The 13,253-nt window shown below is 43.7% G+C and overlaps 1 protein-coding gene across 2 annotated transcripts in view; it reads right to left on the bottom strand.

Annotated features, from left to right (window-relative positions):
• The window catches only part of NDRG3 (NDRG family member 3), a 113,030-nt gene that overhangs the window by 83,240 nt on the left and 16,537 nt on the right, over positions 1–13,253 (bottom strand). The gene's annotated exons all lie outside the window — the stretch shown is intronic.

The raw sequence follows: 13,253 nt of genomic DNA, 5'->3' as shown, positions 1-13,253 counted from the left end.
CAATGGACTCATTGAGAGAAGGCAAATATGCCTTCAGACTCAGCAAAGTATGCAGGGACTGGCCCATGTGACTCCAGGCTCCATTTTGCTGTAATTTTCCACAGTGAGAACAAAGAGGTGTTCTTACACCTGGAAAAGACTATATAAGGCTGATGCCTCATCTCCATTTTGTCTTCAATCCTGCTTCATACCTCTGGAGGAACTTTGCTACAAGCTGAAGCTTTGAACAAAGGACTGAGGACCCATCCCAGCGGGGGATGTATTCCAGAGACTTGATTTGAACCTGCAGTTTATTCTATCGCTGCTGCAAGCCTGAACGAAGAACTTTGCCATTACTGTATGTAATTGATTCCATTTAACCAATTCTAACTCTCATCTCTATCTTTTTCCTTTTATGAATAAACCTTTAGATTTTAGATTCTAAAGGATTGGCAACAGCGTGATTTGTGGGTAAGACCTGATTTGTATATTGACCTGGGACTGGGGCTTGGTCCTTTGGGATCAGGAGAACCTTTTTCTTTTACTGGGGTATTGGTTTTCATAATCATTTGTCCCCATAACGAGTGGCACTGGTGGTAATACTGGGAAACTGGAGTGTCTTAGGAGATTGCTTGTGAGACTTGCGGTCAGCCAGTGGGGTGAGACCGAAGTCCTCCTAGTCTGGCTGGTTTGGTTTGCCTTAGAGGTGGAAAAAACCCCAGCCTTGGGCTGTAACTGCCCTATTAGAGCAATTTGTCCTGAGCTGGCACTCTCAGTTGGGTTCCGCCAGAACCGCATCGTCACACTAGGTACTTATAAACTGTGATTAAATCCCCTCAACCTTCTTTCTTTGGTAAACTTAATAAGCTGCGGTTCTCTCTCTCATTGCAAGGCATGCTTTCCAGACTACTACTGATTGTTGCAGCTGTTCTCTGAATAGTCTCTGATTTTTCCAGTAGTAATTATACCCCATCCCTCCTAACTTTATCTATATACTATATTCTTCCTTCAAGGGCAGCTGTAGACAGATGAGTGACTAAAAAGTACACTGGGAACTCCAGGGAAATACCACCCTCCCTCCCATTCCCTAAGCAAACATGTCTGCGCTCCGTTTACAAGCCAGATGAAGTTCTTCCTAGCTGCCAGCCTGCAAACTCAGTCTGGGAGCCTGCTGTTTTTCACTTTTTATACCTTCACTAACTCATAAAAATTCTGCAGGCAGAGCCTCATTGACAATCCTGTGGAAAATGCAAGAGGCAGAGTACTGCCCGGCTGACCCGTCCATAGTTGTACTGGACTTGCAGGGATGGTAATGACTGGTTTGCATCGGTGACAGATAAGACTCCGAGATGCAGAGGAGGAAACGTCCATAGTGGTTTTTCTGACAATCGATGCATTTTAATGTTCATCATTTTCAAGTTAACAATCAAATGAAGTTTTGAACTTTGTGTACAGATTTGTAATGGCTACTAGTCACTGTTCCCCTTGCCTATGTGCACTCAGGTGAAAAAAAGAAATGGCCTTCTCTTTCTCTTCTCCCCCGTGGCCTCCTGTTGTAATTAGGTGTCTCGAGGGCTGATGATCCAATAGACTGAAGCTCCAGATTCACAGACTAAGCCAATAAGGCACCTTTTCTCCCCTTCAGCTTTTGATGTTTATCCTGCCATTTCATTTTCTTGATGTTTTAGGACACATGCAGATGACACTGCACCATGCTGCACAAATGTAGAAGCCAAGACTAAATGGAAGGGGTTCCCACAACTGAGGGCATGTCTACCTTGCCATCACAGGTATGGCTACAGCGCACACAGACATAATCAAGCTACCTTTTATCTAGCTAATGTGAATACAAACAGCAGTGAAACCACAGAAGCACGGACTGTATAAGCCTTCCTAGGGCCCTGGGTACTTACTCAAGCCACCAGCATACACTGAAGTCTGTGCTGCTGAGACATCACCACTATTGGTACTTGTGCTAGCTAGATTAAAGCTAGCTCGGGGATGTCTACATGAGCTTCAATGTGCTCTGATTGCAGTGTGGCTATGCCTTTAAAGGAGGAAAGGTAGGCCTTGGAAACAAAGGGACTGGTTTTCTAAAGCGCTATGTGCCAACTGGTGTCAATTGATGTTGTAAGTGCTCAGCTCCTCTGAAAAAACCCCATCTAAGGGCTTGGCTACACTCGAAACTCCAAAGCGCTGCTGCGGGAGCGCTCCCGTGGCAGCGCTTTGAAGTGCGAGTGTGGTCGCAGCGCCAGCGCTGGGAGAGAGCTCTCCCAGCGCTGCAGGTACTCCACCTCCCCGAGGAGATTAGCTTACAGCGCTGGGGCACTGTTTAACTGGCGCTTTACAGCGCTGTAACTTGCTGGGCTCAGGGGGGAGTTTTTTCACACCCGAGCGAGAAAGTTGCAGTGCTGTAAAGCACCAGTGTAGCCAAGGCCTCAACCTAAAAGCATGTATTCCAGTTTGCAACATTAGCCTGTAAAGCACTTACAGCTTCACTAAAGGGAGAGTTTAAGAATCATAAATCATTTCTCACTAACATCTCACTTTAGGCTTTATTAAATAACCCCACCATAATTTTAAAAGTGCTTTCATATTTTGTTTTTAGAAATGCAGAACAAAACCAATGATGGACATTACATAGGAGAGACGAGCAGAGGTAATAATGACAGACAACTGAAGAAAAGGGCATTCACCTTTCCATAACCAACAGCAAAACTTGGCCTTGCAGAATCTTTACTACAGACAACAGAACACAGGAAGATCACAGCTAGCGTAGAAAAAACATTGTAAACAGATCCAGTTTTATCTGGAGTCACTGAGATAAGAAGCAAAAACTCTGCAATTCTATTTGTAGAGGTACTTTTCACAGAGGATCTACATTTGAAGGCCAGAAATTATGTCAGGGCAACCAGACCACACAGAAGTGAGAGATCCACACTACAGCACTTCTCAGCTCAGACAATTAGTGCTTAGCTCACGAGCTTAGCTTTCTGCTACAAGTATACAAGTAACATTAACCTCTTTCAACTAAGCCCTCTATTATAGACTGAACACGTCCAGAGAGCACAGCACAAAATTCATATTCTGCAGACCCAAAGGCTTGACATATTCCTGCCTAAATTGCGCTTGGTTTATGAAAGTGTAAACATTTAATACATTATTCATCCCTCCACACAAAGCAGGGCTCGAGCTTTTAGTTAATTTCTGAACATTATGTCCTTATTTTACTACAGAATGGATAAAAATAGATTTAAATCCAGTTTTAATTCAAAATAAATACAATTTTCTTTTAAAAAATAAACCTATTTAAAATTAAATTTGAAGTTACAACAACCTATATTAAGATCTAAACTTACTATAATCTGTTAAAATCAAATTAAATTTTTTTAAAATAGTCAAGTGGTTCATGTTTGCTGCAAAAGTTTTAAAGAAAGTTAAATCATTGAACTGGTAGAAGTCACTGGCTAACCATCTGGAACCAGTTTGTTGAAGTACTAAACCAGCTTTGATGGCAGCAGCCCTTTCTGTAGGTGCAAAGAGAATATTTTCTTCATGTCAGTGTTTCAATTAGTTTAGTTCAATGACTAATTCATTAAAAGCTGAGAAACCAATAGGGAATTGAAAAAACAAGAAAGCTTGTTTTCCTTTTAGAGTCTATGGATAAAAACAAACGTGTGAAAGGATGAGATTTACTAGTTTTAAAATCTAAACGGTGACCAGAAACAATCAGTTCAATTCAATAACAGATATTTCCTTTAATACATCAGTTACTTTTAAATACAAATCATGTTCTGACAAACTCATTTTTCTTGTGTGTCCATCCTAGTGGTAGTTTTATTTAACAAAATTAAAATACTTTTTTATGCATTTTAACTGAATTGCAATTTCCATACAAATACACAAATCACAAGTAAAAAAATATCATTCACTATTTCCTTAAAGTAGTAAAAAATAAAAATTAAGACTGAATAAATATGTTAAGCTATATAGTTGCTTAATTAAATGTGTACAGATGGTGTATCCTCCTGGTTAGTAAAAAGAAACACCAAGTTTAGGGTAAAGGCTATATTTAGCTGTAAATCAGCACATTTTAATGGTTAATAACCAATGAGTCCCAACCTTTCTTTAGAAAAATAACAAGTACAAATGCAAAACAAGATTAAAATTGATGATTTAAATCAATGTTTCCTGCTAGCTAATTTAAATTGTTCCAACTGGTTTTACTATAAGCATGCTCCAAAGATCACAGCCAATTATAATGAATAATCAAGACACACTTAACATTTCTGTACATGATGTAAACTTTTATAGTAAACAGTATTTTATTTATTGTCTTAATCCCAGGTCCGTGTAGTTGACAATTACAAACAACTTTCAAAAACAAGTTACTATTGCTGCCAAAAAGGCCATAACTTTTGGGGATTTTGGTAAAAATTAATAAAATGCCCCCTGGTGTGGGAAACTTTAACACAGACCCCTGGTGTGGGAAAGTAACGATCAGCTGCAGTACATCCTGCTTCTCCTCCCCCGCCCTCAACCCCAACACATACCCAGGCCATGTCTACACTATAAAATCAAGTTGACTTAAGTTATGTTGACATACAGCCGCCACAGTAATTAAATTGCTTTTGCATGTCCACACTACGCTCCTTGAATCAGCGGTGCGTCTTACCGCTGATGTAGAGCGCAGTGCATTGTGGGTAGCTAACCCAATGTGCAACTCATCACCTTCTAGCACAAGGTGTTTTGGGAGGGGTTTGCAATGCCTCCTGGGGGCAAACGAGTCCCGCAGGGTGAGTGGGAACATGGGTTAAGCATCCCATGAGGCAGTTTTCTCCATCCCATCATTCCATGGGCATTCTGTTACATTTTGCAACTTTTTTCAAAAGCCCCACAAACCTGTGCACTGCTCTGCTGTACTGTGATGAGTGTTACGAACACAACACGCCTGAACCTGCAGTGTTTCCAGAGCTGCAAGTCAGAATATGATGATACCCTGCAGACTGCCTTGCTATGCACCATGGAAAAAAACAACTCAAGGGTGATGTTGGCATTCACAGAGCAGCTGCACACAGTAGACCGCTGTTTCTGGGCCCAAGAAACAAGCAGACTGGTGGGATCGCATCATTATGCAGGTATGGGATGCCAGCAGTGGAGGCAGAACTTTCGGATGCACAAAGCCACATTCATGGAACTGTGTGCAAAGCTCGCCCCAGCCCTCCAGTGCAGCACCACCAAATGTGAGCTGCACTCATGGTGAAAAAGTGACTGGTGATCGCTGTGTGGAAGCTGGCAACATCGACTGCTACCGATCAGTCGGGAATCAGTTTGGAGTTGGCAAATCAACTGTGGGGGTTGCTGTGATGCAAGGGTGCAGGGCCATTAATCGCCTCCTGCTACGAAGGACTGTGACTCTGGGCAATGTGTGAGAAATAGTGGATGGTTTTGCAGCAATGGTATTCCAAAACTGCAGTAGGATGATAGATGGCACATATATCCCTATTTTGTCACCAGACCATCAGCGGGGGCTGTTCAGGGAAGGTGCATGAAGCACGCATCTTTAAGAACAGAGGCCAGTACAGAAAGCTACAAGCAGGGACTCTCTTTCCAGACCAGAGGATTATCATTGGGGATGTTGAAATGCCAACAGTGATCCTGGGAGACTGTGACAACCTGTACCCCTATGCTCACCCCTTTTACAAGACTATGATAAATTTCGTACAAAGTATGCTTTGTGAACTATCATTTGGAAATTCATAATTTACTGATCATTATTGTCCTAGTAAAATATGTGTGGCAACACTGTATGTAAAGTTATAGGATTCTACTATATGATATTACCAGACACATGTTCTGAGTCTGGGGAAGAGTCACAAACCAGTTCCCCACAGACAAAAGGTTAGCCGACGCCTCAGTCAGGTGTCAACAAAATCAAATGTACTACCACCTGTTAAGTGGCCATTCTTTCGCAGGAAAGAGGATGTGGGTGAAAATCTAGATATTGACAAAAGAAACAGCTGGGAGGTTCCCATTCACACAGACTTGATGTCTCCTGAACTGCAGCTGGAGATGATTCTCAAAAAAAGAGAAAGGGCTATAAAAGGAGAGAGGAGAAGCCACAAATTGTTCCTACTTTTTCTCTACTCACAACACCTGAAATACAAGGGCAACAGCTTTGGACTGAGGGAGGGATACTGACTGAAAGATACATCCAGTAAGACTGCTAAAAGATGTGGTTAGAGACACTTTGCTTTGAATTCACTTAGCTTCTTAAGTTGGGTATTAGTTGCATTTTACTTTTTATTTTCTTGTATCCAATTCTGACTTTTATGCCTCATTACTTGTAGTCACTTAAAATCCATATTCTGTCATTAATAAACTTGTTTTATCTAGACTAGCGTGTTTGGACTAACAGGATTTGTGCGTATCATTTTCTATTAATAAAATGACAGACTTTATATGAGCTTGTGTTGTCCAGGAGAGAGCTGGGCAGTACAAGATGTACATTTCTGGGGGAAGTCTGGGACTGGGAATTTGCTGGTGTTTCTCTGCAGTGCAATTCAAGGGTGGCTGGCCGTAGCACTCTTGCAGTATATCTGGGAGTAATTTATCTGCTGGAGGCTGAGAGAGAGCAGGCCAGGAGTGGTTGCTCTCACAGCAAAGCAGTGTAAAAGGCACTCCAGGGTTGGAGAACTGAGGGGACACAGCTGTTCATCAGTCCAGATTAAACCCTCGGAAGTGTCACAGAGATCCAGCCTACCCCTTATTCCAGTGACTCATGAATCCGTATACTGGCCACCTCGAAAGCAGCAAGGAGCGCTTCAACAACAGGCTCAGCAGGTGTAGAATGACAGCTCAATGTGCCTTTGGACATTTGAAAGGCTGCTGGTGATGTCTACTCATGAGATTAGACCTCAGTGAAGAAAATATCCCCCTGGTCATAGCTGCCTGCTGTGTGCTTCATAATATCTGAAGCAAAGGGGAAGAAGTCCAGTGTGGAGGGAGACACCCTCAAGGCCACATTTGCAACTGCTAAAGAAACAATGGACAGAGATACGATTATGAGTATATTCACTCCCCTTGATCTACACAAGTTATAAGCACAACAGTCTCACTTCCCCCTTGGGATTCACAGAGCACGGCAGCAGTCCCAGCCATGGTGAGTACGGCCTGGGGGAAAGGGGGTGAGTTGAGACAATAAGTGGCGGTAGCCCACGGCCATCTGTGTATGCAGACAGGGCAACTGAACTGAATACTGGCACCGTTTTCACCAGCAGTGGTGATTTTAGCTGATATCTTGCTCCTGTGGGTAACAGAGGCTGAAAGGGAACAGTTACTGCATGCGTTCTGCTGCAGACTCTGTCCGTATGCTGCTAGTCTGTGTGCTGCAATGATGCCTGATGAAGTAACTGCTGACTGGCATGGAAAAGTATCCTACTGCAGTGGAAGAAGTGGCAGCCCTCCCCAGAAATCTTTGGCAGAGGATTGCAGACTACCCCTAGCAGAGTTTCCTTGAGATCTCTATGAAGGATTCATGGGATGTCCTGGCGCACATAAACTATTCCGCAGGGCCCCCTCTGCCTAGCTGTAATGGGGAATGAGAAGCAGATAACCAGTAGAGGTAGAGTTGCTATTTCACCACTTGGCGGCCCCCTAAAGCCTGCTTGTGGCCCCCCAGGGGGCCCCAGACCCCTGGTTAAGAACTACTGCCATAAATCTCTCATTTGGTTTACATATGCTACATTACTCATTCCAGCCCCTCCCTTAAGGCTTCTAAATTTTACCCTCTAGGTTTCAGATCCTTACTCCTGGGGGAATTTTATGCCACTGTGCCTGCGCAGAATTCATGTCCCCCCCAGATTTCTTTGCTTCCCCACATAAAAATGACATTCTGACAGGAAAGCTGCAAGAGAAGTCACGCACCGTTTTCTAACTGCGCAGGTACATTGTTTCAGGCACCCAGAACAGCTGGCAGAGAAGTAAATCACGGCAGGGCTGGGGACATCCCAGCCAGTGGCTCCTACCCTGAGCCAGGATCAGCTGCTAGTCAGAGCTGGGCTGGAGGCAGGAGAGGATGGGACTTCCTCTTCCCCTGCAATGAGTAGCTGGGGCTGTGTCAGACCGACACCCAAGAAAGCTCCCCCACCTGCAGGAAGCTCAGCATCCTCCCCTGCTTCCTGCCCACATTGCTTCTCAGCTGCAGGGGGAGGGGTCACGGTGCAGGGAGCTGCTCCCCCATCTGCCCAACCCCTGTGCATCTGGACCTTCCATACCCAGACACCCCTGCCAAGCCTCACCCAGAACCCCCTTAGCCCTCCATACCCGAACCCCACCCCACTGAACCTCAACCCCTGCACCCGGAGCCCCCCTGCCTCTGTACCCCCACCCCTGCACCCAGATCACACCCCACTGAACTCCCTGTACTCAAACCGCCACCCTGATGAGCCTGAGTGCACACATCCAGACCCCCACACCACTGATCCCCAACTAGCTGTACCCAGACCCCTACCCCACCAAGCCCCACTCTCCAGCACCCAGACCCCTCCACTGAACCCAACCACTTTCACTTGGAAGCCCCTGCAGAGTCCCATTGCCCCTGCACCTGGAACCCCCCGCAACAAGCCTGTACATCCAGATCCCCCCCCCCGCCACACACACACACACACACACCCTGAGACTCCTCACTGAGCGGCCTACACCTTGACTGTCCAGTATAGAATCCTCTTACCCCTCATCTGGATCCCCCCATACTGATCTCCTCCACACTTGGATCCCTGCCCCACACCCGGTGCACTGGCACAGAGGGGTCATCACATGGAGCACACACAGCCTCTCAAAGGTTATGAAACATTCAGCAATGGCCCCAGTCTCACTGTATGCAGGACACAACCGTTCCCATTTGTGAATTTTTTGAGAGGTGGGGCCCCCTGGTGTGGGGTTCTGCTTCCGCCACTCCATCAAGGCCAGTTCATGCTCTCTCTCTTTTTCCCTCTCCTCCATTTCTTTGTGTCTCAGTTCCAGGACAGCTTTTTGCCTCACTGCTTCTGCCTCCATTTCTTTGGCTTGCAGTTCCAGGGCAGCTTTTTGCCTGGCTACTACTTTGGCTTGCAATTCCATGGCTTGCTTCTGGGCTTCCATGGCCGTCTCGTTGGCTGCTTTTAGTCTGGCTTCTTCTGCTTCCTGTTCTTTTATCTGCAATTGTCTTAATTCCACCCGACTCTGGTGCATCTTTTCATTTTCTTCTATTTGTAATCTGTAAAGCTCCAGCATTTTGGTAGCTTCAATTGGACTCATTTTCTGCTTTTCTGCCCCTACTTCCCTTGCATGAAATAAGCAAACAGAAAACCTGGTAACTACTTTGTCTGTTCTCTAGCCACAGTTAAAACTCACTTAAAATCTCCACCACTGTGATGAGTTTCCCCCCCTTCTGGGGTGCCACCTGATGTTCTGGGGTCCCACTGAGACCACCTGTTCCACCAGCCTGGGCGCCCACACCCTGTCCTGCTAAGCCAGGCACTCAAGCCTCCTCTAGCACACACCCAGCTGCAGAAAGACACAGACACTGAAATCAGCACTGCATGGGAAGGCTTCAGCTAGGGAATTGCCCAGCACTCAAGTACACTCCCCCTCTAGACAGTAAACCCAAAATTATATGGTCTTGCACTGCACAGAGAACTGTACAGCGTGAGCTAATTGAAATCCGCTCTCTCCCTCAATGTGGAGAGAGATATGCACAGCTTTTTGCACCCCCGCACTCCACCCCGTTATGAATTACACAAACTGGGTTTAAAACAAAAAAGTTTATTAAGTACAAGAAGTAGATTTTAAATGATTATAAGGGATAACCAACAGATCAGATTACCTTAGTAAATAAACAAAAACTGCAAACTGAGCTTAACACACTAGATAGGTAGGATATAAATTAGCAAATTCTCATCCTGAGTGATAAACAGGCTGGCAGACTCTTAAGGCACAAGTTGCCTTGGCTTTCCCAGGTTTTCATACACAGGCTAAGATCCTTTTAGCCTGGGACCATCACTTCCCACAGTTCGGTCCTTGTCCCTCAGGTGTTTCCAGGTGTGTTATTGCAAGGAGAGCGAGGTACCATCATGATGTCATTGTCCCCCTTTTATATCTTCTTCCCACTTGCTGGAAAGCTCTTTTACTGTGACCTGGGTCAAACAGTTCCCATTGTGTAGTGCTACCTCTGAGAGGTTTCTATCATACACAGTTCCTAGGGTAATCCTTGTGCTTGTGTGCATTTCCTCAATAAGCCATTAACATTGTTTGGCCTTTTTACTGTTGTACCTGAAAGACTGTTTGTGGGTGCTTTCAATCTCACAATATGTTTTAGTAACACACACACACACGTAGCCAAACTTTATAACATCACATACGACGATAACACATACAATCCAACGAGATATTAATATCTAGCAAATCAAAACTTTTAGAATGATACCCCACAAGACATACTTTATACAAAACATATCCTAATTACATGACAGTGGTGAATATTTGGATGTCAGGGTATCAACCTCACTACGTCAAACTAAGTGCTACATCTCTTGCCGAGGTGTAGCGAGTGAGTTGCATAGGCGGGAGGAATGTTGTAGTGTAGAAGCTTATACAGTTAGTTGCGTTGACCTAATGCTGTAATGTAGACCAGGCCCCAGAGTCCCAGTCTCTCTGAACCCATCACCAACAGAACAGCCATCAGCTCTAAGGCCATTTTGAAGCAACATGATCTTGGTCTTGTGGCACATGGTAACCGACAGCCCCCATACAAACAGTCAGTCTGCTCCTTTTTGCCCATGTGCTCCAGCTGCAATATTCCAGCCCTTGCCCTAGTCAGGCTTCTGTGTGTTGACTGTCTCAACTATCAGCTCATTGCTAGTGGTTGAGCAACAACCAAAGTTGATGGCCCTAGATTGATTAAGGCTTCAAAGCCAACAGAACATTCAACTAGGTGCCATGTCTTGAATAGTAAACTGATGTTCTAGCCCTTCATGAAGGTTACACTATGAAATGAAGGTCATAATGAAGGTTACAATCCAAGATGGAAGCTGCAATACAAAATGGTGTTCACAATTTTAGACAGACACACACTGTCAGAGAGGGGACATTTAATGGAGAAATTCTCCTGTAGACACCTCCCCTCCTATTTGTTATCTCATAACACTTCTGTGACAGCTACACCAGTTGCTTCTATAGGCATGGTATTCATGGATTTTCACTTTCTTCAAGGCAGTTTAGCAACTGGAAACAATCAACAGTAACCAGCATCCTGTGTCCAGACAGAGCTTTGCAGACCAGGTTGGGAATTCTACAGTATTTCCATGGTGCTTATTACTGTAGTGTCAGAGCACTAATATTGATGCTAGAGAGACAAGGTGGGTGAGGTAATATCGTTTATTGGACCAACTTCTGCTGATGAGAGAGACAAAGCTTCTGTGTAAGCTCAAAAGCTTGTCTCTCACCAACAGAAGTTGGTCCAATAAACGATATTATACCTCACGCACCCAGTCTCTCTAGTATCCTGGGACCAACACAGTTACAACACTGCATACAATATTGATTGTGTCATTCCCACGTACTGGCAAGGACCAAGTCTATTGAGTCATTGCAAAATATAGCATGATTCCACAGGATTGTGAAAAAGCCATTCCTCTCTCAATTGCTCAGCTTACACTTGCTTTATCCTTGTGGTATCACCATTGCAGTAGTTCTCCAGTCACCATATAATCTTGTAGCCTAAATAGGACTTTTTAGTATAAAAACAAGCAGTTAGGAAAAAACAACTTTCAAGCTACCTTTATACACCCTAAAACAATAAGGACACATTCATTTCCCTCTTCTGCGGATCACCTTTAGTACTGCCCTGCAGATTTAAGACTTCTCACCTGCAGGTAACAACCTTTAAAATCAAATAAAAACAAACAAATCCTATAAACTTCTTCTGGATGAAAATATTGTATCAATTTCAGCCAAGCATGAATCAAAATTTCTCCTTTACCTACTATTCAAAAATACAAAACACCTACACAAAATGAAAAATAAACCTTATTGGCTAAATAACAGTACTCTAAATCTAGTGTAGTCAAAAGCCACTGTTAGAAGCAGAAGCCTCCAATTTTATTTCTGCACAGACACAATCAGAAAGACCTAACTAAACAGACCAGCTTTCACTGTGTAACTTATGACAGCTGTTGAGTCAATATAGAAGCTTCCAAGAATACTGCCCAAAAGTCTGTTTAGCAGTCAGTAAACTTCACTATTTTTGTTGCACTTTACAAGGATATTAACTTAAACCCAGTCAATTTCAAAATAGTTTCAAGTACTTCACTTGCCTGAGTCCTGCTGCCAGAATCTATGGTTTTACAATTACACAGTTTTATTTTTAAGAATACTTTTCTCTCTCCTGTTGCTGTGTAAGAGAACCACACAAACTAAAGGTGAAAATTACAATCCAGGAGCAAAAATGAAACTGACCGTACACAGTGTAATACATGCACAAAATTTATAACAAAATGAAAGGCATTTTTCATTGTCTAATCTTTCAGTTATAGGAAACTCGGGCATCAGTTGCAAGAGAAATGGGTACAATTTTTCAGACAAGAGTGTGATTTTTAAGTTTATTGTGTTTCTTTAACTTAAGACGTCCAGGATGCATTCACAAAAATCAGAGTAATTACACACTCATGCCTGGTGTACACACCAAGTTGTACCAATACAGGTGTGATTTTAATACTTAGTTAAATCAGTGCAAATTTGAATGTAGACACTTTTATTAGCTTAAAACTGGGATTACATTGATTTAAAATTGAGCCTGTAAATTTACAGTTTTAAACTGATACAAAAGTCCACACATAAAAATTGAATTGGTTTAGTTAAACAAGGTGTGGACAGAGGCAAAACTAAGTCGACTTAGATTGTTATAACTTTGTAGTTTAGACAAGCCCTAGCATCCCAGCACTTCTCCCCAGTGGATATCCTGCCACTGTGAGTAGCAGCAATCACTATGGGCCTAATGAGAGTTCAAAGGAAGACATCGCCTGGTCCACTGTCAGTTTTCATATTGTCGGAGAATAACTTTCCTTTCCTCTTCTGAATGTTACCACCACAGCACTGTAATCAGGAGGCTGAGCCACAAGGCTTACCCCATGGACACAGCAATCAGCCACTTACTCTCATGCTGTCTACAGTGACTGGAGAATGGCTCCCATAACACTGGTCTACAATTTTTGAGAAGTCGTCTGCTTCAGAGATAA

The sequence above is a fragment of the Terrapene carolina genome, unplaced genomic scaffold (assembly GCF_002925995.2).
Source record: "Terrapene carolina triunguis isolate 2854851 unplaced genomic scaffold, T_m_triunguis-2.0 Scaffold233, whole genome shotgun sequence".
Classification (NCBI taxonomy): domain Eukaryota; kingdom Metazoa; phylum Chordata; order Testudines; family Emydidae; genus Terrapene; species Terrapene triunguis.
This window is presented reverse-complemented; position numbering and strand designations above follow the sequence as displayed.